The following is a 26,130-nucleotide window of genomic DNA, read 5'->3' as shown; positions in this document are numbered from 1 at the left end:
GTTTCTGAGGGTTCAGCAATGGTCAATGGATCCGATCTGTATTCCTCCAGCTGGGGCTCTAGTCCCCTAAGCTGACATGCTATAGAATGACCCCAAATAGAGTCAGAGACAACCTTTTTATAGTTCACAATTGTCCTCTCAGCCATCATTCATGGGTCAGGGATGGAGGTGAAAGGGGCTCATGACTCATTGTTTGAGCATTTAATCAACTTGCATAGTTTGTCCTCCATTGCTCGGCAAATCAACAACTGCCTGGGTTGGTATAATACACAATCAGCGTATCATCAAACAGTATTGCTCCATGACTCTATCTTGCAAGATTTACAGACAATAAGTTACAGTATATCTCAACTGAAGTGTCAACATTCAGGATTATCCAAAATAATAGTCTGTGTTAATACACCAAAGAAGTACACAAATGCAAAAGTCAACATGAAGATAAAAGCATATAGTCCCTGGCTTACTCAATTTATGTGTGGCATAATTAAGAATAAAAGCTGTGTCGTCACACCACCTCTAACCTGACAGCATCCATGACTCTTTTTTTGACTAGCTGGCCTGGCTTCTTTATTGTGGCTTGACGCACATGTGATGTCACGCTAGACCGTCTAATCAGAAGAAGAGCCATGGATGTCGGGAGGTAGGAGGAGGTTCTCACAAGCTCCAGCCTTAGATTAATGTAACAGCCGATGGACCAGGTCATGCAAATGTGGCGCCCTGCTGCGCACTGGTACCACAGAACCCAGAAGGTGCATGGATGGACTTCTCCACAAGAGGCCCTCACTACATTCACACACCTCCACCCTACCACCGCAGACTAGCAGAGGGAGCCCGTTAGGGATATATATAGGGAAGGTGGAGCCAGGCAGCTCAGTTAGTTCTAGTTGGAGTTTCAGTTCAGTCAGACTGGAGAGAGTCTGAGAGCGTGCTGACGCTCAGAGAGCAGCAAAGAGGCAGCAAGCTGGCTGCTGTGCTTAGGCGAGCCGAGGCCTACAGCACGTGTGAAGGCCTAGTGAGGGCCCTGAGTGGCCGAAGGCGAGAGGAGAAAGAAGAAGTAGCGAGGGGGCAGAGGAGCATACCAGGCTCACCCCGATATATATACCGGACACCGGGTCCACGCCTACAGGGACCCTTTACACCCAGTAGGAACCACCGGAACCCCTGGAGGACTACAGGTCCCAGGTTCACCAAACGCTGATTACAGTACCAGGGCTAGGAGTCACGGAGGCCCCAGCATCCAGGGAGAGTGATCTCCAAAGAGAAGGCCCTACCACCAGGTCAGCAGGTGCAAAGAGAGGCAGTAACCAAGCTAGGCCTAGCTCCAGGCAGGTCAGAAGCTTAGCGAGGAAAGCCACGGATCAGGAGGCCCTATACCCACTCACTGGGGAGAGTCCAAAAGTGCGCCCTTCGTCCAGAGTACTCTGGACCGTGCCTGCAACATCACCAATAAAGGTACTGAAGCTTACCCCCGTGTGAGTGTTCGTCTTTCCTCCGGGACCGTCCCGCCGTCTCTCCCCAGCATCCACCATTCACCCCTATACTGTCCTGGAGCTAGCTCTACCTGTGGAGAGCCATACCATCCCTGCTACCGTAACACCAGCTCCAGAGGACTGCTCCGCAGCGGTGGCACCCTTTAGCCGCAATCCACAGATGGCGTCACGAACACTTTCCCAAATCCCCTATAAACTATTCCCCCTTTTTACTGACCGCCCTGGGTCACGGACCGGGCCAGCTACCGTGATATCCCCCAGCAACCAGAGGCCCGGCTGCAGAGTACCCCACGGCCCAGGGGGCGCGTCACAAATTCATTTGCACCAACTCTAATATATACCTGTCTATAGTCAGTGTTATTTTTTTTACTCTATCATATCAAGAGCGCATAGCATAGAGGGAACAGTTTATGGACGCCCTTATATTTTTCACAGGGGTTTTTAAGAATGTTTCGTTTCCCAAACCAGACAACCCCTTTAAACTAAGATTACACATTTCATCTAAATTTCACAAGATCAATCCAAAAATCTTTGAATTTTCCATATTTTTCACAGCTGGTAGCTATTTCTACTATTGCCTCTAAATAAACAAGGGTTTAATGGCAATTGCCATGAAAAACTGAAAATAAAATTGAAGGTATAACTATAATAATATTGTATAAGAGTCCTACTGAATTCCCATAGGTTACATGTCTGATACATCAACTATGAAGTTTAAATTTGCCATCCAGCCTTTTAAAATAGATTGTTTGTTCTTTGGATTGACCATCAATATAATATCGATGAGAATCCGATTCTCAACATCTCTTTGGTGATCAGCTGTTTAAAGAAGCTGTGACCACTGCAGCCTCTTCAATGCTTACCCTGAGCTTCCATACTGGACCGCAATTACAGTTGGTGCTTTTATAATTCTATGGAGAGGGGAGGAGGATGAGGAGGGAGGAGTTGGAGGCAGACACAGGCACGCTGCTGCAAGTTCTGAGCACCAACTCTCATCTTTTAATGGCAAAATCTGTATTCACTGAAGACAGATTTTTACCTGTGAATTGAACATTTTGAGAGAAAATTCTCAGTCCCGGTGGAGAAAGAAGGAGATTTCTCTGATGAGATATATTACAAAGTTTCTTATTTTCATGTTGACTATTGATTTATGGATGAAAAAAAAAAAGAAAAAGAAAATTTCTGTTTTGAGGAATACTTGGATAGATAAGTTGTGCATTTTACCTGTTCACTTAGCAGATGCGTTACATGAAAGAACTAAACCCGACCTACTGAGTGCACGCTGAAAACAATAAATTTGAAGGCAGAGGATGATTCTTGCCCTTAGCAAAATGCAGCTAAAGGGAGAAATTCTTCAATTTGTCAACACAGATACATCATGACTACACACTAGATCAGTGACAGTCAATACATCTCAGGAAGGATTACACACTCTGCTTGTATCAGTTTTCCACTACAGTGTGATTTCCAGTGATCAAAGTGCAAAAAACGTCTTTTAAGACTGTGTTCACATGCTGCGTTTTTTCCTGCAGAAAATAAGCTGTGTTTTACAGTACCAGCAAAAGCTTTGAGTTTTCAGAAATCTCACGCACATGCTTACTTTTTTTTTTCCTTACTGAACTTGAGTGCTGCAGTGTTTTTGAAATTTGCAACATGTCAATTCTTTGAAAGCAATAAGAAAGTGCAAAAAACGCTGGAAAAAAAGAACACAGCAAATGGGTTTTGCTGCATTTTTGCAGCGTTTTTTGTTTTGGGGAATAAAATTAACTTTATTAGGCATGGACTGTACATAAGTCACACATGTAATTTGTACCGCAGCTGAAAAAATGCAGCAAAACCTGAGTTTTGGCAAAAAAAAAACAGTGTGAACATAGCCTAAAAACCCAAAACTCCTGAAAAACTTCCACCCAAGTTTCCACCCAAAGAGTTTGTGCACACAATGTCTTTTTTCAGGAGGTCTCTGCTGTGGAAACTGCCTGAAAACCTATAAAAAATGTTCAAAAGAATGAATATAAGCATTTCTATGTAAAGATGACTTACTGTTCTTATGTTCAGACTTTTAAAAGTTTTTTAACCACTTCAGATTTTTAAAAACACCATGCGGTTAAAAGAAGTAACATGTCCATTCCTCTGGCATCAGGAAAAATTACTTTTCAAATGGTTTTCTTCATTATTCAATGGACCGGAAAATGACAGAAAACAGTTTGGTCAATTTTAATAGCGACACCCAAGGCAATCTCCAGTCACAATTACAACCTGACATTCCTGAATTCATTAGTTGTATTTTTCACAATGTTATATCACTCAGGATCTATCTTGAGCTTTGCAGGGACAAAAAAAGTGAAGACCAATAAGAGATATTAAAATTAAGTATCTTGGTTCTGCTTAATATCTCCACTCCATTAACCACTTCCAAAAAAAGTACTTTAAAAAGTACTTATTTTTAAAAACTTTGGCCAAAAGTTTTGATAAGCAGGTTTTTGGTGCTGAGACACCCAACAATTACTAAACCTAAGGGGTAAAAGTGGACATCTAAGTGCTCCAATCCTTGGTTTCATTTTAAAAATCGTTTAGGCTCTCTACTACGAGACATCCAACAACCAAAACTTCTTGACATAGTATTATGACATGACAGAAAGTTTTAAAAATCATAGGTCCCCTTTGCACCACCCATGCAAATTAGGTACACTGGGCTTGGCTAACCAAGCTTGAGTTCAATAAGAAGTGGGAAATAAACCACATAGCTACTCATCTCCCCCAAGAACATAAGTAATGGCCATGTGGCAATTCAACTTCCTGATCATCCCATTGACATTTGCTATCAATGAAGAGCCCTAGAGACCACTATAGACATCAAAATGATCAGTTGGTCCTACCAAAATCTGTCCTGTGATGGCAGAAGTCAGAGAGGAAGAGGATAAGGAGGTTGGATTTCAACATGGCCAATTCTTATGCTCCTAGTGAGGTGGATACTCTAAGCCTTAGGTCCAGATGTGCACACGGACCCTGGGCGCTGGCACAGGAAGGCACGTGGGAAACAAGAACTTGGCATACTCAGAAATCTCAGATGCAGCAGGATCGATAAAGTGGGACCAGCAGGGATGGAGGGAAGCTGAAGCTCAGTATGCACAGAAGGTGGAGAACACTAAACATAGAAGTCTAGAGTCTCAATCCTAAAACACAGGAGTATGTCCTAATCGACCTTAAGTAGGATTAGGGTGATGAAGTCACTGAGCCACGCCAAGCAACCTGTAAACCCCAACGTGGAGCACAACAGAGGGCAGCGGATCGAAATGAAGGAAGGAGAGTCTGGGATTCCTGGGAAAGGTGTGCAATAGCTCCCTGGGAGAATAAGCTGCCACTAGAAGTGACTACTCACCTCTCCTGATTGATTGTGTATTCCTGGTTATTAGAGACGGCTTTTCATTTGACATCTACTTTCCATAATTGAGTTAGTGCTTAGTCCTGTTTGCTAAAGTCTGCACCACCGATATTAAAACAAAAATCTTTAGAAACCCCATCTAAATTATGACATAATTACATGTTTTTTGGGAGGGTCATTTGAGGTCAATAGTCAAAATTTTTAGAATAATTAAGCACCAATTCATATCTGTCTCACGCAGGACCCAACAGGTCAAAATACAGAGCTGATGACAGAATCATATTATAGCAGTTTAGTCCACTTTCAAAGAAACCTTACTAGTTGGTCAAACCTGCCCACAACCTTCAAATGCCAAAACAAATATTTGGCTTTGTAATTAAGACTCAGTAATGGAAATATCTATGGCTGGTCTAATGTCATATCTTTCAAGCCAATCCCACTTCAGAGGGATGAAGAGAAACGATGTAGTAATAATAATATTTGAAGAGATGCCAGCCATCTGGAAAAACTTCACAAAGTACCTGAAACTCATCTACATCACAGCATATTGAGGTGAACACAATCCAGATTCTACCTGAAATCTCTGTAGGTGGCCTAAGGCTACTTGAACATAATCCAGCAGAGGCACCTGGCTCCTTTGGAAAGCTGCCAAAATTGCAACGCTGAAATATTCTGAGCATCGCAAAAATTGCCGAGTGAGTGTAGTTCGAAAGGAATGATGAGGAGGGGTTGTAAAAACCAGAAGGTCTCGGTAAAATTCTCTTTGACTTGCCATGTTTAATTATGGCGCACTGCAATCTCCTACATTTTACGTCTTGTCAGCACAGAACTGTGCAAAGAAAGTTACGGCACCTCGGAGAAATGTCAGAGCTGAAAAAGCTGATTTTAACATTTGTTTCTCAAAAGATCTTTTTTTATAGGAATTTATATTGAAAATATATCAACATTGATCCAGGAAGCACCACAGGTATTTAGAATGAAAGTTTACGATTAAGTCTAAGACTTAAAGTGGTTTTCCCGAACTTTAACCTTTTAAGAACAATATGATTTTTCATTTTTGTGCTTTTTTATTTTATCGTCAACTTCCAAGAACCATAACTTTTTGGTTTTTCTATGAATATGAAAATTTGAGAGTCTTCAGTGGTTGGTACCTTTTAATGGTTCATCAAAAAGATCGTAACAAATAGCAAGCTTTCGAGACTACTCAAGTCTCTTCATTGGCATAACAGATGAAGCCTGATGAAGAGACCTGAGTAGTCTCGAAAGCTTGCTATTTGTTACCGTCTTTTCAGTGAGCCATTAAGGTATCAACCACTTAGGACTCTCAAATCTTAATGTAGATACATAGGTTGAAAAAAGACCTAAGTCCATCAAGTTCAACCTTTCTCCACCAATTATACATTTGTTGTCACTAAATTATCTACCATTATAACTCACAATTTTATGTGTACTCAGGAAATCATCCATATTTTTAATCTATCAACATAGAAATTTGTTTTTTGCTGGAAAAGCTTTAGTTTTCGAATGACACCATTCATGTTGCCATGCAACATCTTAAGAAAAGGTTAAAAAACTGAAATTGTAAAGAAATTCAATTTCCCCATTGTTTTTTGGGTTTTTGTTTTTACGGCATTCATCGTGCAGTAAAAATGACCTGAAAACATCATTGGCCAGGTCAAAGCAATTATGACGATGCCAAACTTGTATCGCTGTTTGTTTAATTAAGGCAGGGACGGGGAACCTTTTTTGCCAAGGGCCGTATACCATCCTTCGGGGGCCTTACAAAATTATCAACTTGAAAATGATCCTGCTATATTTGGTCAAACAGTTAATTACCTCACCCATAATGTGATGGCTGGAGATGGTTTTCTTTGGTGCGGCTGTGATGTTAGGTGGTATTGATGATGTTCCTACTCGTAACTGCTTTTCCAGGTTTGCCTCGGTCTGGAGCATAGGAGACTCTTCGCGAAAAGTTTTGTAAAGAACTAGCGCAATAAGTCCCACCAAACATAGATGTACGTAGATGCCTAGATGTTTGGTGCCTCAGGTACCTAGATGCTTGATGCCTCAGTAGGACCAGCAAGCCGCAATGATGAGAGTATTTAGGCAAATTGCTAGTAAACCATATTTTTACTCTACAAAAGTATGACAGCCTAGCTACAACTTTGACTAAGGGGCTAGGTCCAACATAACAACCATCAGTGGTCATTTGACGAACTTACAATCTTGGTCTTCAAGTGGCAGGAGTCTTTTACTTTTTTTTTTTTAAGTGATCTACCTTCAATTTTCCACTAGGTCTTCAACTCCTCTCCCCTACAGTGGCTGCAATCTCAGCTACACAGGTACCTAAATCCCATTGGATCAGTCATAGCAGAAAATCTCTTGTGAGGCAGGGCTTGCTTCCATGAGTGGTGCCAGTGTAGGTCTTGACATATACAAAATGTTGACTCTTTGGTATCAGGTATCTTGTCAGTGCCATCCAACTACTAAGGTGCAACACCTCAAATAAATCTGCGTGGCCAATATCCATTAGTTTCAGGTCCTGAGCTTGGTGGGGAGCCCATTTCTTTCTTCGGTCCAAATATTTCAAGTAATTAATCATTCACTTTGATTGGATAGAGCTGCAGAGGGGAGCGGTGCCAGGCACTGCCTCTACAAAATGCATGGTAGTGTGCCTGTTAATAAAACAGCAAGTTGTGAGAAGTTGGACCCCCCGCTGTTCTGATATTGATGGCCTATCCTTCTATCCTAAGGGTTCAGTCAGACCGACGTATAAATCAGACCAAGATCAGAATGAAGTGCACGGACCAGCTTTCCGAACTCAAGCTTCATGTATTTCTATTCAGCTGTCGTGTTCGGGTAGGGAGAGCCGCCGACCAGTCCATACCCTACGTTCCGATCGAGGTCATATTTATACGACCTTCAGACTATCCCTAAAGATAATTCATCAATACCAAAACCTAAAAACCAATTAAATAATGCCAAAAATAAAAGCCATTAAAAGGAGTGTGTCATTAGAAAATGACATATTGTTTAAGTTAGGTTTTTATGTTAGATATGCAGTATGTGATGACACTGCGTTTACTCTTAATTATGCCAGACGTATTATTCAGTAGGCCCAGGAACATGAGCTATTGTTCGTATGAGTCTGAATGTTGGCAGATTGGGGGATCTGCAGGGGACTGGGGTCTGTGGACACCGTCCAGGGGCTACACAAACAGGGAGGCATTTAGACAGACCCAGCAGGCCATGGGTGAGTCATACACAGCAGGTTTTAGATGTCACCATGTCCAACCCCATCAGCTCGGCCTTGAGAAGAGGACAGGAGTGGATATACAGCCTCAACAGGAAAAGGCAACTACAGGAGTTGAGCCAGCATCAACGGATCGAATACAGGGCCACCGACACTTGGTCGGATTTGATCCAGGAATTGGTCCTTTGGGTTGCTCAGAAAAAATAAAAATGAAAAATCTTGCAATTTGCGCACTGGCCACTGCAGTTATTTAGACTCCTTCCTGTTGTATCAGGAAACAACACATGTACACAGCCACAATGAACAGACTCAGAACCTATCTTTTGTATTGAAGCATGTAATACACGTGTGCAAGGAACATTGTCAAGAGAGGGGGAGCAGGGACCGCTATGACATTTCCTATTGTGATTGGTGGATCTTGTGTTATCAGCTGTGTATAGAGGTGTTACCTGACATTGTAATCCTACCTCTGATGATAATGAGACTGCTGAAAACCCTTTCTGAAAAGACAGGAAGTACGAGTCTAAGAAGCCCCAGTGGCCAGTGTGTGAATCGCAAGATTACTAATTTTGCTGTTGTCTTTTTTTTTTAAATACAGATTGTAATAGGAAAAAAATGGCAAAAATGTTCTAAAAAAATACATGTAACACAAAAACCTGATTTAAACAAAAGGTCATTTTCTGATGATACATTCACTTTAAGGTCTTGCACTAGATACAAAAGCTAATTTTTATCTTTTATTGTTACTTTACAACTTTCTATAGTATTTTTTGGGGTAAAATATATTGTTCTTGGCATTGAAAAATTCTCGAAGAAATGCATTTGTTATTAAGTGAGAGCAGATGCAAAGGCTTCTGGGCATTTTTTTTTTCAGAGCGCTTCCTTTCCAGTTTGGCTTCTTTTAGTTTGTGATTCGTTAAAGTGAACCTGCTTTCAACACCTCAGCGTCAAGACAGCACAAAGCCCTGTAGTTATCATCTTCACCCAACCAGAGGTTACATTCAGCAGGATGTCGTTTTGGCACGGGTCAATGGAAGAGACGGATATAATTATCTTCCATTCATAACAAACCATTAATTTATTTGCTTAGGAGCTTAAGAGAGACAACAAATACAATTTACAGTATGACTAAAAGCAATAAATGAGCGTGCGATGAATAGATAAGTTGAATATCTTAATATATGCGATTCATGTTCCAAAAACAGATTTTCCATATTTTCCCAATTGCCCTGATTATAATAAGACCACCCTCATTTTCAGATAGAGCTAGTAATACTACTATAGGGTTAATGACAATCCATCAGTTGGTGACGTACTTCCATATCAACGAATTAAAGGGCTTCTACACTTTGGACATTCCTTTTTGTTAAAAGGTTCTCTAAAATGAACTACTATTTCCACTTTTGTCTGTTCCCTTTCCACAGATCCTGATTCCAGTGACTTGCTGGTCTGCATGCTGTCATTTTGGTACAATCACAGTTTTCTCTGCTGCAGATCTAACAGGGCTCAGAATGCTGAGTCCTGTATAACCCCGCCCACATCACTGATTGGCTGCTTTCTGTGTACTGTAAATTGACAGAAAGCTTCTAATCAGTGGTGGGGGCGTGGTGACCCAACGGAGGAGGACTAGAAGGCACGAGGCAGCTAGTCCTGTAGTGATGATCTCCTGCTGATAAAACACTAATTTTATTGAAACAGCAACACACTGACTAGTAAGTGACACATCATTGTAATCAGGATCTTTGGCCCTACATCATGCTGCTCTCAGATTACATAACAAAAAACATGCTGACAGTTTCTATTTCAGTTGGGTTAACAGCATGTAACCCCAAACATCATCAGTGGTACTTTCTTATTAGTTCCCTGTTACAAATGTCGGCAGAAAGAGCTCTCTACCTACTTATCTTCATTGTTATCTTAGAACCCCTCCTACAGTGGGGACCATACCAGCAGGAGGTGCCAGCCACAGTGGACGACACCTTGTTCTTCATATCCAACCCAACTGTTTCCCTCCCCAATTTACTTTCTGAATTGTCTACACTAACTTCATTTACCAAATGATTAGTCTTCAAAAATCTGATGCCCTCAACATCTCCTTTTCACCCACAATTTTCTTGCCCTTGGAGTCTTCTTTCCAGTTTCGCTGGTCCAACAGGGGTGGTGAGACTCTACAAGGCTAACTCTCCACCTCTCCTTCAGTCAATCAAATCAGGTCTCAACCGATGGACTCATGGTACTTTTATTCGGCTAAAGATCCTAATTCAAGCCCTCCCCATTACAATTCCTAAGGTTTTCTTCAGTAGGAATTTATCCATTGCCCTTGGAGTCTTCTTTCAAGTTTCGCTGGTCCAACAGGGGTGTTGAGACTCTACCAGGCTAACTCTCCACCTCTCCTTCAGTCGATCAAATCAGGTCTCAACCGATGGACTCATGGTACTTTTATCCGGCTAAAGATCCCGGTGCCTAATTCTAACCCTCCCCATTACCATTCCTAAGGTTTTCTTCAGTTGGAATTTATCTATTATCTGGGCTAACAGACAAGCTGGAAATGCATCGGATATAGACCAAAAAATAGTGGTCTTGATCTTTCTAACCTTTATTCCTAATATATTGCATCTCATCTCACCCAATTGGTAAACTGACTTTTGTATTCTACTCCTCCCTCCTCTCCCACCCCATCTGCATAGACTTCAATAGGCAGCTGTTCTCTGATCCCTTTGTGAGCTGGAGGTTGATCTTATTCTGATCAAAACACATTTTTAGAAGTTTCCACAGTGAATTATGAGTTCTGGAGGCATGTCTAAGTAGAAGATGTGGCTCATAAGTGGAGAAAGAAGCTAATTTCTCTGATAAGCCATATTACAAAGTTTCTTTGATTTGCTTGCACTATTGAGTTTTGTAAAGTTTGATGAAATGATAGACACCATTTTAAAAATAGGCTTGACCCAAAAACACTCTTAATGTCTAGAAATTAGGACTAGTATTACGCTGAAAATATAAAAATTAGGCACCATTAAATATCTGCTTGGCACCATTATGCTCCCAACCACACTGTGATGCTGGCTAGTTATTTCTCACAGACAAGCAGTGAGACAGGGGAATAAATGAGTCTGGGGGTGAAATACCAGGAGTGTACTGCAAAGGCAAAGGAGCAAGACAATCGAATAGTCAAAAGGCAAAGTTTGAGGTCAGGCAACAAAGATCAGAGTACATCAAAGGCAAAGGGGCAATACAAATGAATAGTCAAATGCCAAAGTCCGAGGTCAAGCAACAAAGATCAGAACAGCAGAACACAGAGCACTAAGAACACACACCAGTGAGCAAAGCTACAACTGGCAATGGTCTGACCATTGTCAGCGAGCTAAATAGACAGGGAATCACCCAGAAAAGGCGGCACCTAGTGGAAACTCAGCAGGACCGGATTGATTGGGCTGCTGAACAATCCTTAATTACATGGGGATAGCCGGCACACCCCAACACTTGATTGTGCGGCTGGGTTATCCCATTCATAAAACTGACAGATCACCACGCCCCTGAAATCCATAGGGCAGCTGAGCTGTCACTCATTTCATCCCTAGGACACAGTGAGTGGCGGAATCGTGACACACATACAGTAGTATGGTACATATGTCCTTGAATATTACCATTTGTCTCCCTCCAAAAAGACTCAGAATAGATGCGATACTGCATCTAGATATCTAGAAAAATATTAGGAAATAGAAAGTCCCATGCAGTAATTAAAAATATGAAAATCCCATTCATTTACGGTGCACAGTCCAAAACAAATATGTGTAAGTGATTGTTCGAGCTTGGAAGTCTGGCGCTAGCTTGGCCTTGGGGGATAGTTATAGTATTCCATATTTATGTAATCTGTATCAGTATAGTAAAAGCATATGTAGAAAAACAGAAGCCAACATGTAAAGTAAAAAAAAAAAAAAACGTAGTAAATCTAAATATAAGACAAAAAAATTCACAAGCGAATAAAATTCTACATTTTTGGATACAAATATCAGCCATGTGGAATACAAACAAATATGGGGATTTCAATGCAATGTAACAATATAAATCATCGATTTAATACTGTGCACTTGATTTTTTCTTTATCATCGAAAACTGAAGTTATCTTCTGTCCAAAAGAATATATATACAGTGGGGAAAATAAGTATTTGATACACTGCCGATTTTGCAAGTTTTCCAACCTACAAAGAATGGAGAGGTCTGTAATTTTTGACGTAGGTGACGCCTGTGTGAGACAGAATCTAAAAATAAAATCCAGAAAATCACATTGTATGATTTTTAAATAATTAAATTGCATTTTATCGTATGAAATAAGAAGTTGATCACCTACCAACCAGCAAGAATTCTGGCTCTCAAAGACCTGTTGGTTTTTCTTTAAGAAAACCTCCTACTCTGCACTCATTACCAGTATTAATTGAACCTTCGGCCCACTCAAGGCCCTCACTAGGCCTTCACACGTGCTGTAAGCCTTGGCTCGCCTAAGCACAGCAGCCAGCGTGCTGCCTCTTTGCTGCTCTCTGAGCGTCAGCACGCTCTCTGCTCACTCTGAGCTCTGTCCCTCTGTGTGTCTGAGCAGGAACTCTGCTAACTACTGACTGAGCAGCCTAACTCCACCCTCCCTATATATATCCCTATCAGGGCTCCCTCTGCTGGTCTGAGGTGGTAGGGTGGAGGTGTGTGAATGTGTGAGGGTCTCTTGTGGAGAAGTCCATCCATTCACCCTTCTGGGTTCTGTGGCACCAATGCACAGCAGGGCGCCACATTCCCCCCTAGTAAAACTCAGTACTCCTGGACTGAAGCATTTTTCAAAAACAGGTTTAACAATACCATATCTTCCCTTTATGGGAGGCACTTTTCTTGAACGTTACAGGTAACAACAATAACAAGTATAATAATTATAATAACATTAAAGTTACAGCAAGTCCCGTAACCTGGTGTCCATTTCACCGATGAAGGAACATGAGGGACCCGCCTGAAAACCCTCAACGTAGGCCCTGGGCGTGGCTACAGGGCATAGGTGATCCAGGTGCTGGACCACGTCTTCGACCACGCCAAACGGGTTTTTGTTCCGTGGTCACTTAAAGGGCACTCCAGGGAGTGCAACTATGTACATGACAGTTTTTTGGCTTCTCACAGTCCTCAGCCACCGAGTCCTTTATATATACCCTTACGGGTTGCTAAATAAACACATATCTTTCAATTTATACAATAGACATTATGGAATACCCTACTGGGTAACTATTTATACTGCAGGTATTTTTAACTTACTCCTTATACCTGACAGGGGTCTGGCCTTTGGTGCTACGCGATGAGCTACGTAGAACGGGGATGCATGCAGTGTGGATGCTTGCGCTATTTTCCGCTCTATGTGTTGGTGCACTGCAAGACTGCCTTAACCTCTCTATGGGACTGGCAAGTATACCATTGGCTGGGCCTTCTTGCTCTTCTTCAGCCGGTGATCCTTCTTCCGGGGATTCTTCCTGAGCAGGCTCTTCTGGGGCACTTACAGGTCTTACTTGCAGTGGATGGTCTTCTGGCTGTTGGTAGAAGTGCATCACAGGTATTATTAGAGCTCCACCTAGTTGAGGCCAATCTGCCGGTAAATCTCCTAAGTCAGTATGGAGTACTTCTTCTTTAGGCTCCTCCAGTACGGTGAGAGGCACTTCCTCCTGGGGCTTCAGCGGACTTGGGCACAACTTCAGATGGTCTCTTGATACCGTTGCAGTTGTTCTTCCTCCGTCTTTGCTAATTAGACAGGTTTTCCTTTTGTCGAATCTGGAATTCAACACAGTGTAAGGTTCTCTTTCCCACTGGTCGTCAAGTTTGTGGTTTCTCCTTTTTTATTTTAGCAAAACTTCTCCAGGTGTTAAGGGTTCTGCTGGTGCACTCTTGTTGTACTGTGCTTCCTGTTTGTCTCTTACCCTATTCAGACTGTCTTCGACACAGGCCTGTACTCTCTTGTACTGCTCCTGTCGCGTCGTATCCAAGTCTTCAGTGGACATATCTGCTTCGGGTTCTACTACTCCAAGCTCCAGGTCCATGGGCAGCTTTCCAGGTCTTGCTTTCATGAGGTACGCTGGAGTGCAATTGGTGGAACTCACAGGTATGTGATTGTACAGATCAAGCAGGTCAGGTAGTTTGTCTGGCCACTGATTTCTCTCCTCTAGCGGTAAGGTCTTCAACAGGTCGATGACTATGTTATTCATCTTTTCACATAACCCATTGGTTTGGGGGTGGTACGGTGTAGTCCGGATCTTCTTACACCCGTACAGATGGCAGAACTCCTTGAACAACTCGGCTTCAAAGGCAGGGCCTTGATCCGTCAGCACCTTATCCGGGTATCCATGGGGCCTGCAGAAGTATGCTTGAAATGTCCTTGCTGCAGTTTCTGCCATCAGATCCTTGACGGGGCTACCACCAGGAACCAGGAGTAGTGATCCACCATGGTCAGGGCATACGAGTAGCCTGACCTGCTGGGTGACAGCTTGACGTGATCCAGAGCGACGATCTCCAGAGGCTGGGTTGCCTTGATGGACTGCAGGGGTGCCTTCTGGCTGCTGTAGTCTTTTCTTCTGAGGCTACAGGGTCCACAATCCCGGCACCACCTCTCTATGGAACTCCGCATTCCAACCCAATAAAACTGATTCTTCAGGAGGGTTTCCAGCTTCTTCCAGCCAAAGTGCCCCGCTTTATCGTGGTAGGCCTCCAACACCATCTGGATGTCTGTCCTGGGCACTACGATCTGCCATACCATCTCATGGGTCCTGGGGTTGACATACCTTCGGCACAGCTTCTCTCTATAGATGAACAGCCGGCTTCTCTCATTCCACAGTTGCTTGGCTTGCGGAGGAGAGTCCTTCTCCAGGGAGGAACCTTCCTGGGTTATCAGTTCTTTAATACGGCTGACAACTGGGTCGCTGTCCTGGGTCTCCTTCCAACTGTGATGAGGTAAAGGGTTTAGTGTCTTACCACGATACCTCCTGGTGGTGCGCTGCTCGTGGACCATCCCATTGCGATGAAAGGCAGGTAGTTCAATCTCCTCCAGGTCATCCACTTCTTCTTCAGTGTCCGACTGGTGCGGCATTCTGGATAGGGCATCGGCGTTGCCGTTCTTGTGGCCTGCCCGGTACTTGATGGTGAACTGATAGTTTGACAGCCGGGCCATCCAACGCTGTTCCATGGCTCCCAACTTAGCTGTCTCTAGATGAGTCAGGGGGTTGTTGTCAGTGTAAGCCGTGAATTTACTGGAGGCCAAGTAGTGCTTGAATCGTTCAGTAATGGCCCAGACCAAGGCCAGGAACTCCAACTTAAAGGAGCTATAGTTTTCCGGATTTCTCTCGGTCGGACGAAGCTTCCTGCTAGCATAGGCGATCACCTTCTCCTTGCCATACTGCTTCTGACTCAACACAGCTCCTAGTCCCTCGTTGCTGGCATCAGTGTACAGCAGGAAGGGTTGGCTGTAGTCAGGGTAGGCCAGGATTTATTCGCCGGTCAGGATCTCTTTCATCACTGCAAAGGACTCAGCCTGCTCTTTACCCCACTAGAAGGGGGGGTTCTTGCCTCTGTGGGACTGTCCTACCAGGAGATCTTGCAAAGGTGCTGCCTTTTTGGTGTTGTCCTTTACAAACCTCCGGTAATACCCGACCAGTCCCAGGAACTGACATACCTCCTTGAGATTCTTCGGTTCCGGCCATTTCTGGATGGCAGTGACCTTCTCCGGGTCTGGTGCTACTCCTTCTGGACTGACGATGTGCCCCAGGTACTGAACCTTCTTTTTGAGCAGGTGGCACTTGGAAGGCTTCAATTTCATCCCATACCAGGACAACGACTCAAATACCTCCGCTAGGTGCTTCAAATGGTCCTCATACATCTTGGAGTACACTATCACGTCATCCAGGTATAGCAGCATGGTCTCAAAGTTACGGTGTCCCAAACAGCACTCCATCAATCTCTGGAACGTTCCCGGGGCATTGCAGAGTCCGAACGGCATACTGTTGAACTCGCGGAGTCCCATCGGGGTAGTGAAGGCCGTCTTCTCTCGGTCCTCCTCAGCAACTGCTACTTGCCAGTACCCACTAGTGAGGTCAAGGGTAGAGAAGTAATTTGCAGACTTTAGTGCAGCCAGGGATTCCTCTATACGGGGCAAAGGGTATGCATCTTTGTGTGTTATGCGATTTACCTGTCTGTAATCTACACACATCCTCATGCTTCCATCCTTTTTCCTGACTAGGACTAGGGGAGCTGCCCAGGGGCTACAGCTATCTCTTATTAGCCCTGCCTTCCTCATGTCATGCAACATTTCCTTCACTTTCTGGTAGTGTGCTAGTGGTATGGGCCTGTAACGTTCTTTGATGGGTGGATGGTCACCTGTGGGTATATGGTGCTGTACCCCTTTAATCCTCCCAAAATCAAGTGGGTGTTTGCTGAATACTCCCTCGTATTCCTGAACCACCCTGTGTACATCTTGTTTCTGATGGACAGGAGTGGCGTCAGTCCCAACATGGAGCTGTTGACACCAATCCCCCACCTGGGTTTCCGAGTCGTTATCCTCCACTCGGTCTGGTGAGGTTAAGGACTCCACGGTGTGGATAGCGTTGTTAGTTACAGTGTACAATCTGGCAACAGTGGCATATCGTGGTAATTTGACTTCATCCTCCCCACAATTTAGGAGACGTACGGGTACCCTCCCATTGCGTACATCAACCACCCCTCTGACAGTTAAGAGTGTAGGTCTGTGCTCTGAGCTAAGGGGCTTCACTACCGCCTGGTAGTTCTGTCCCTTGAGACCTATTGCTGCTCTACACCAAATCAGCATTTCACTCATCGGGGGAATCCCAATGGGTATCGGGTCTGTCACCCGTACATTACCAATTTCACCACCTGTTAGCTTTACCTGTTGCTGGTACATAAGGGCTCGGATCTCTTTCTGGAGCACCCTCCTCTGCCCTGGTTTGGCGGTGTCAGCAATCTGTTGGAGCAAAAACAACACTTCTCCCAAACAATTACCGACAATATTTATACCAAGTATCATATACAAGTCTGTATCGCCAGGATTAGACTCCACTACAATCAGTCCTTGGTCCTTTAGTTCCGCTCTCCCCACCTTCACTGTCACGTCCTTAACCCCTACTAGGTTAAGAGGAAGGCCGTTAGAGGCATACACGGAGAGGATCGGGGCTGGTGGCTGGAGCTCATCTACGGACCAGTACCTTTTGTAGAGGACATCAGGTATGATGGTTACCTGTGAGCCGGTGTCCAGTAGTGCAGGTGTTGCTATCCCGTCCAGCAAGATGGACAGGGAAGGCCTTCCTCCTACGAACCGATGATACCAGCTTGATGGGCCTGGTTGATTTACTCCTGGGTGTCGGCCCTCGGCCCCAGGGTTTGCTCGTTTAAAGGACAGTTCCACGCTGTGTGGCCTGCCTTGTGGCAGCGGTATCAGATGAATTCTCCTGGAGTGCCACGTTGGTCGTTGGTCCTCCCACGGGATGACGTTGTCCTCCTCCGGGGTGGCGTTGTCCTCCTACGGGGTGGCATTGTCCTCCTTCTCCTCATCCAGGGGACATCCTCAGGACTGTCGGCCAGTAGGATCCTTCCTTCCGGCTCAGGCTCCTCATGCAGCTGCAGGGTGCTCAGGACAGTGGTCAGGGTTTTACTTAACTGGCGCACTTCAGAGCGCAGGCTGTCCAGCTCGCTAGGAGGCACTGTTTGCATTTTTGTGTCAGCCGTTAATGAAGGAGCAGTGGGTGCTGCGGGCACTGGGGTGGCCCCACCCTGGTAACGCTGGATAGCAGTATCTGATAGTTCCAGGGGCTGCAGACCCTTAATAGCCATGTCCTTCGGGTGTCAAAGGTGGCATCTGGATGATCTAAGGCCCACCACCGTACAGTTCTGCTTTCCTCCTGGGACATCAAGCCCCGGATGAACTGTTCCGTCGGCATTTTATTTTCATTTTGTATGCTGGCTGGACTAACCTGTTTCAGGGCCCACAGGGCTTCCTGTAAGCGCCAGGCCTAGTCCCGGACACTGTCCTCAGGTTTCTGGACATAGTGGTAGAACCTCATCCGGAGATCTGTCTCAGTGCGGTTTTCAAACACAGTTTACAGTCTCTTAAATATGATGGATACTGATTCCTGGTCTGCGGCTGGCCAGGTTTCAACTTCCCGCTCTGCGGCACCAGTCAATTGTCCAAGTACAACAGCGGCTCTCAGTTTGCCAGTCATAGAATACATGTCCAGTACACCGCATATTTTTCTCTTGAATCCAGACAGGGTGTCTGGTTTGCCATTATACTGGGGAAGCCATTTCGGTACAGGGATATACGGCAGGGCCATGGGTATCAATGGGGTCACGACCCATGCTGGTGGAATGGCCGTTCCAGCCTGTGCAGCGCCGGGCGCAGGTTGGGCATCAGGAGCATTAACCGGTGCTCCTGCGGCTTGCTGGTCGTCGGCCATGGTTGCGTCCCCGTAGTAAACCGTTGCCTACCTTCTTCACTTCTTATCAGGTAGGCCGCAGCTCCGCGGGCGACGGTCTTCTTCCAGGACCTTGCGTCGCTCACGTCTGACGTCAGAGCGTCCACTGGACTCCTTCCAGGACCTGACGCTTCCTGGTTCGACGTCAGGGGCGGGGCGTGTCTTAGGCTTCGCGCGCTTCCAGCAGTTATGCCTCCCAGGTTCCCGCGGTTACGCCCTTCTTCCTCTCGCGCTGCAGCGCGATAATGCCGGCGGTCTTCACCGCAGTTTAACACACAGTTCAGTTCAATAAAGGCGCACAGTACCCGGTGGCAGCGGGCACGCAATCCTGTTCGTGACGCCGAGGCTGACGCGCCCTCTGGGCCGTGGGAGTACTCGGCAGCCGGGCCTCTGCGTATGCCGGTGGGGGATATCACGGTGGCTGGCCCGGTCCATGACCCAGGGCGGTCAGTAAAAAGGGGAATTTATAGGGGATTTGGAAAGTTCGTGACGCCACCTGTGGAATGCGGCAAAAGGGGTGCCGCCGCTGCGGAGCAGTCCTCTGAAGCGGGTGTTATGGCAGCAGGGATGGTGTGGCTCTCCACAGGTAGAGCTAGCTCCAGGGCAGCGTGGGGTGTAATGGAGGATGCTGGGGAGAGAAGGCAGGGCGGTCCCGGAGGAAAGATGGACACTCACACGGGGGTAAGCTTCAGTACCTTTACTGGTCATGGTGCAGGCACGGTCCACAGTACTCCGGGCCAAGGGTGCACTTTTAGACTCTCCCCAGTGAGCGGGTATAGGGCCTCCTGGTCCTTGGCTTTTCTCGCTATGCTTCTGACCTGCCTGGAACTAGGCCTAGCTTGGTCACTGTCTCTCTCTCCCTTGCGCCTGCTGACCTGGTGGTAGGGCCTTCTCTTTGGAGATCACTCTCCCTGGACGCTGGGGCCTCCGTGACTCCTAGCCCTGGTACTGTAGTCAGCGTTTGGCAAACCTGGGACCTGTAGTCCTCCAGGGGTTCCGGTAGTCCCTACTGGGTGTAAAGAGTCCCTGTAGGCACGGACCCGGTGTCCGGTATATATCTCGGGGTGAGCCTGGTATGCTCCTCTGCCCCCTTGCTACTTCTTCCTTCTCCTCTCACCTTCGGCTCACTCAAGGCCCTCACTAGGCCTTCACACGTGCTGTAGGCCTTGGCTCGCCTAAGCACAGCAGTGAGCATGCTGCCTCTTTGCTGCTCTCTGAGCGTCAGCACCCTCTCTGCTCACTCTGAGCTCTGTCCCTCTCTGTGTCTGAGCAGGAACTCTACTAACTACTGACTGAGCTGCCTAACTCCACCCTCCCTATATATATCCCTATCAGGGCTCCCTCTGCTGGTCTGAGGTGGTAGGGTGGAGGTGTGTGAATGTGTGAGGGCCTCTTGTGGAGAAGTCCATCCATGCACGCTTCTGGGTTCTGTGGCACCAATGCGCAGCAGGGCGCCACAGAGACATGGGAGAAGGTCATGTGGTCAGATGAGACCAAAATAGAACTTTTTGGTATCAACTCCACTCGCCGTGTTTGAAAGAAGAAGAAGGATGAGTACAACCCCAAGAAAACCATCCCAACCATGAAGCATGGTGAGGGAAACATCATGCTTTGAGGGAGCTTTTCTGCAAAGGGGACAGAACGAATATACTGTATTAAAGGGAGGATGGATGGGGTGATGTATTGCGAGATTTTGGCCAACAACCTCCTTCCCTCAGTAAGACCACTGAAGATGGGTCGTGGCTGGGTCTTCCAGCATGACAATGACCTGAAACACACAGCCAGGGCAACTAAGGAGTGGCTCTTTAAGGAGTATTTCAAGGTCCTAGAGTGGCCTAGCCAGTCTCCAGACCTGAACCCATTAGAAAATCTTTGAAGGGAGCTGAATCTTAATGTTGCCCAGCGACAGCCCCGAAACTTGAAAGATCTGGAGAAGATATGTATAGAGGAGTGAGCCAAAATCCCTGCTGTTGTGTGTGCAAACTTGGTCCAGAACTACAGGAAACGTCTGACCTCTGTAATTGCAAACAAAGGTTTCTGTATCAAATATTAAGTTCTGTTTTTCTATTGTATCAAATACTCATTTCATGCAATAAAATGCAATATAATTAGGTAAAAATCATAAAATGTGATTTTCTGGTTTTTATTTTTAGATTCTCTCACAGTTGAAGTGTACCTGTAGAGGGTTGGTGGGTGAAGAAGACGCCGAGGCAACAATGGGGTTGTTAAGTGTTTTACATTTGTTATGTATTTATGTTATTTATGATAAAGAAATGTTTGCTATGTGAAATCCCTATGGCCGTTATTGTATGCCGATTCTCCTATAGGCTTTGCCTAAGGCCATCCCTGGGATGCGGGAGGTCTGCCCAGAGGGGGAACCATACAATAGATAGGGATTTAATTACACCACACTGCTCAGACATTAGAGAGTTAATTCAGGGGTTGCATCATTAACTGGGAGGGGTTTAGTACAGTTTTTACAGAAAACAATTCCGGGTTGCAGACAGTCGGCTGGAGGTTTAGTCAGAGGGACTTGGGCAGTGAGACTGCCAATAGGGGAGGCCTGTGGCAAGGCCACCCCAGTTCTGGGTTCACGACCCGAATGCACAGGACTGGTGTAGGTCCTGTTCTGTACTAGTGTTAAAAGGCTCGGATGCCACACACAGCACGCAGAGAGTATAGCAGAGGTTTAATTCAAGATTTGGTTTCTCCACGCAGGGAGTGTAAATTTAAGTAACACAACAATAAAAGAGTAAAATCGGACAATAAACGATTGTGGTTTAACTATAACACGGAAAGGATGAACAATACGGCGCAGTCCCAAAAGTTCAGGCTGAATAAGAGAAGGTAGATTACTGGAGGCTTGCACTTATCTGTCCTTTAGCGAAAACTACATCCGTCTTCAGACACTCACTCCAGAGGGTGTCCGTCTTCTGGCGGCAGTGGGCGGTCTGGGGTCTCACCCACTGGGCCCCCAGTCCTTTTGACCACACGACAGCGGTCACGACTCCTTTAAGAGCCGTAGCAAGCTCCTCCGGCATATAACAAACTGCGTTAGGATCACTAATCCCAGGTGCGTCCTCACCCGTAGGTCACCGTCAGATGTCTGGAAAACTGTGGTGATGCAGGTAACTGAACGATCACTTTCTGTGGGCCCGGTACAGACCGCACGCCCCTTGTTTTGCGGCAAGCTGTGTCACCCATTCGTCCATCACCGCAGACAGGTCAGCATGTCTCTATTTCACCGAGGACAGGGCAGCACGTCTCTCTCTCGTTGGCAGGAAAGACTGTTTCTCCCCAACTGCCGGTCTGCTCTCCACACCCAACTGTCTCTTTCGCGCGAGCCCAGACACCTGACTTCCTCTCTTCCGTCCCTCTCCTCTGTCCGCCAGCACTGTCCAGGAAGTCCCCCGTGCACTCTTAATCCCATCCCCTGGCAACACTGGGCAGGACCCTGGCAGTTCTGGTGCCGGAGCTCCGCACCTGTCCCTAGGCAAGTCTTCCTTCTTACACTCCCGCTCCCTTTGAGCTCGCCATTCCACGGGCGAGAGTTTTTTCACCAGGTGCTCACACTCTCTGACCTCTTGGATGATACGTTGCCAGATGAACTGATCCTGATTGTAGTGGATAGGCGGCACACCAGCCGTGGATCGTTCGGACCGGCGTAACGCAGTTGGAGCGCAGGGTACTTGAGAGTCGCTGGGATTCCCAACTTCGCCCGGCCCAGCCTGACGGAGCGGTGGGCCCTCCTCTCTCGTGTGGGAAGCTGTGGGCAATGTGAGACTGGAGATCGCAGCCACTATCGTCTCTTCCTCCTCATCATCGTAGACGGGCGCACTGGGTGTGGGATCTCTCGTCCTTGTGGTGAGTTCCTTCTTCTTTTCATCATCGCTAGACAAACAGGGCCGTAACATGCTTCGATGAATGATTCTAGTTGGAGCCGCTTCTTCCCCCTCAGGCTGAAGCTAATACACCGGTCCTTCAGGACTAACTCTCCATTTCACTTGATACGGGGTCGACTCCCACCGTCTACTCAGCTTGCCCCGGGGTCTCTTGTCCCGTACCAACACTCGTTCTCCCGACTTAAGGGCTGTCCCCCGAAGAGGTGGCGTTTCATGGTTCCTATGTTCCTTAAACTTCTGCTGCACCAACCTCTGAAGAGTCTGCAACCAGTGCCGATGCTCCCGGACCAAGGGAGATGGGCCCGTCCGGTGCCAGTCCTCCACAGGATCTAGTTCGAGCTAGGTGATCTCCCTACCCTTTTGTCCGAACAACAGGGTGTAGGGGGTGAACCCTGTGGCACTATGTACCCGGTTATTATAGACCCACACCAGCTTGGCCACAAACTCTGGCCAGCGTACCTTCCGATCTTCTTCCAAGGTTCGAAGCATCTGGATCAAAGTTCTGTTGAAGCGTTCACAGGACCCATTCCCTTGCGGATGGTAAGGGGTGGTCCTAGACTTCTCGATCTTGTATAGCCGGTGCAGCTCCTCCATCACCCGTCCTTGGAAACAAGCTCCTTGATCGGAGTGAATTCTCTTCGGACAGCCATAGACCCTGATGAAGTCCCGACAGATAGCCTGGGCAGCAGATTCAGCTGTCTGATCCCTGGTCAGAGTTACCACCGTGAATTTCGTGAAGTGGTCGGTCATGACCAGGCAATGTCCATACCCGAGATGCGCCGGCCCGATGGTCAGGGAGTCGATCATCAACACCTCTAAGAGCGCAGCCGTCACAATGGTCTGGACGGGGGCCCGCTGCTCTGGGGTTTTCACCAACTCACAACTCCGGCACTTCTAGCAGACGTTCTCCACTGCAACTCTTAGCTGGGGGTGGTACACCAGTCTCTGCAGCCACTGGAAGGTCTTTTCGGGTCCAAATTGTGCTCCCCGCCTTCCTTGGCCAGTGTCCCGATCACACTCTCTGGAACCACTACTTGCCAAGTGGGGCCTAACTCCCGTACCAACTGGACCCGTCTGTACAACAAGCCGTCCTGCAGGCTCAGTCTCTCCCACTGCCACAGCATCTTCAGCCCCTCTGGCGTCAGGGTCCCCCTTTCTTCGCGGTTAGGGACTTGTTTTAAAGCCACCCACTGTCGCAACCGCGCAATCTCTCCATCCATTTGCTATATCCGTACCCACTCGTCCCTCGACCGCCCCAACATGTGTCCTTCTTTCACTTCCCCAATCTGTCCCTGCGTAGCGGAGAACGGGCTGCCAACCCTCCGGAAGCTGGGCACCTCTTCGGCCTCCAGTTCTTCGTCTCGGTCATGGTCGGGGTGCTCATGGGTCACCCTGGAGAGGGCATCAGCATGCGTGTTTTCAGCCCTAGGCCGGTAGATGATCTTATACCGGTACCGAGCCATGCGAGCCACTCATCGTTGTTCCAGGGCTCCCAACTTCGCGTTCTCCAGATGAGCCAATGGGTTGTTGTCTGTCTTCACCAACACTTCAGACCCCAACAAGTACTCTGCAAACTTTTCTGTCATTGCCCACACTAGGGCCTACAATTCCAGTTTAAAGGAGCTGTAATTGTCTGAGTTCTTCTCCGAGTCTCGGAGGGAGTGACTCGCAAATGCTATCACCCGCTCTCTCCCCGCCTGCTCCTGCGACAGCATGGCCCCTAGACCAAGGAGACTTCCATCGGTGTGAAGAACGAAGGGCTGAGAAAATTCCGCGTAGGCCAGTATGGGAGCTTCCATCAGGACCATCTTCAAGGCCCTGAAGGCTTCCTCCTGTTCTCTTCCCCATTTCACTGTTCGATTTTTCGAGCCCGCAGGTATCCCTTGAAGGAGCTCCAGTAGCGGATTAGCGATGTGCGTGAAATTTTTCACAAATCTGCGGTAATACCCTGCAAGTTCTAGAAAGGCCCGCACATCCTTTACAGTCTTCGGGGTGGGCCACTCTTGCACGGCGGCCACTTTCTCTCGAGTGGGCCTGACTCCTTCACCGGACACCGTGTGCCCGAGGTACTCAACCTGCTTGCGGAATATATGACATTTTTGTGGCTTCACCGTCAGGCCGTGATTTCGCGACTCAAGACTTGCTCCAGTCGTCATAGATGTTCCTGGAAGGTAGATGCATAGACGATGATGTCATCGAGGTAGATCAGTGTGGCCTCAAAGTTCAGATCGCCTAAACATCTCTCCATCAAGCGTTGAAAGGTCCCGGGAGTGTTGGTTAGGCCAAAAGGCATCCGATTAAACTCGAAGAGTCCCATGGGCAACACGAATGTTGTCTTGGCGCGGTCGTGTTCAGCCACTGGCACTTGCCAGTATCCGCTGGCCAGATCCAGGGTGGAGAAGTATTTCGCCTTGCCTAGGGCGGATAGAGACTCCTCGATCCTGGGTAAAGGGTACGAGTCTCTTACCATGCAAGCATTTAGCCGCCTGTAGTCCACACAGAATCGTAGGGTTCCATCCTTCTTCCTGACCAGGACGATTGGAGCCACCCACGGGCTCTGGCTTTCCCGAATCACCCCATTCTGTATCATATGGGCCAGCATTTCCTTCACCTCCTGGCACATTTGCGGGGGTATCTGTCTATACCGTTCCCGTACTGGAGCAGCATTTCCCGTAGGGATCTCATGGGTGATGGCCTGGGTACATCCAAAGTCGTCTTCATGTCGGGCAAAGACGTCCTGGTACCGCCCCAGCATCTCTTCGACCTGGTACACCTGTTCCGTCATGAGCCCTGTCAAATCAGCACGCATCTGTTCTAGGATCCTTCGACCGTCCTTAGTCTGAGGCCGAGGAGACCGCGATCATACGGTGATCGCCAGGGTCCAGGGATCCCCCCTTATGGCTGACAATTGTATCGTATCTGGCGTTTCCAGCTGTTCTGGCATCCCCAGGATCTGGGCCATTTCGGTCCTGGAGGAAAGAATGAGCTCACTTGGATTCAGGTTCACGCATCGTACCACCACATTTCCCTTATGGACGGTAGCCAAGGTCAGCGCTACCAATAGACCCGGAGGCACCTTGTCCACGGTGGTTGACTCGATCTGAATCTATACCCCTTCTAGTGGGGTGCAGGCTCGGACGGGCAAAGTGAGGACTGTCTGTCCTGGTGGTAAGTTGAGGGTGTTGGTGGCGGGTATTATCACCTTTCCCAGAACTTTTCCCCCACTCGAGGTCTCTTGCGCCTGGGCAACCCTGATCAGCTGCTGGAGGGCCTTCCTTTGAGGGGCTCTAGAGTTCCACCGCCCTAGCGTGAGCTCTTGTGGTTCCCTAATCAGGATCTGCCCGATTTCCTTCAGCACGTTCATACCGAGGGTCACTGGTGGTCCTGGGCCGGCATCTCCATCTGTCAGGATGACTCCTTTTCTTCCCACATCTTGTCCGCACACCCGGATGCGTAACTGACTCGCCCCCTGGGCCGTGGGGCACTCGGGGCCGGGCTTCAGGGCAATGCTGGGAGTAGTAGTGGCGACCCGGTCCTGTGGCTCAGGGTGGTCAGACCAGTGGCAGTCTTCTATATGTTTTAGGTAATGTCCGACTACGCCACCCGTGGA

This window comes from Phyllobates terribilis, unplaced genomic scaffold (genome assembly GCF_046119375.1).
Source record: "Phyllobates terribilis strain yellow unplaced genomic scaffold, ASM4611937v1 Scaffold_13__5_contigs__length_258822181, whole genome shotgun sequence".
Classification (NCBI taxonomy): domain Eukaryota; kingdom Metazoa; phylum Chordata; class Amphibia; order Anura; family Dendrobatidae; genus Phyllobates; species Phyllobates terribilis.
Note: the sequence above shows the minus strand (reverse complement) of the source record.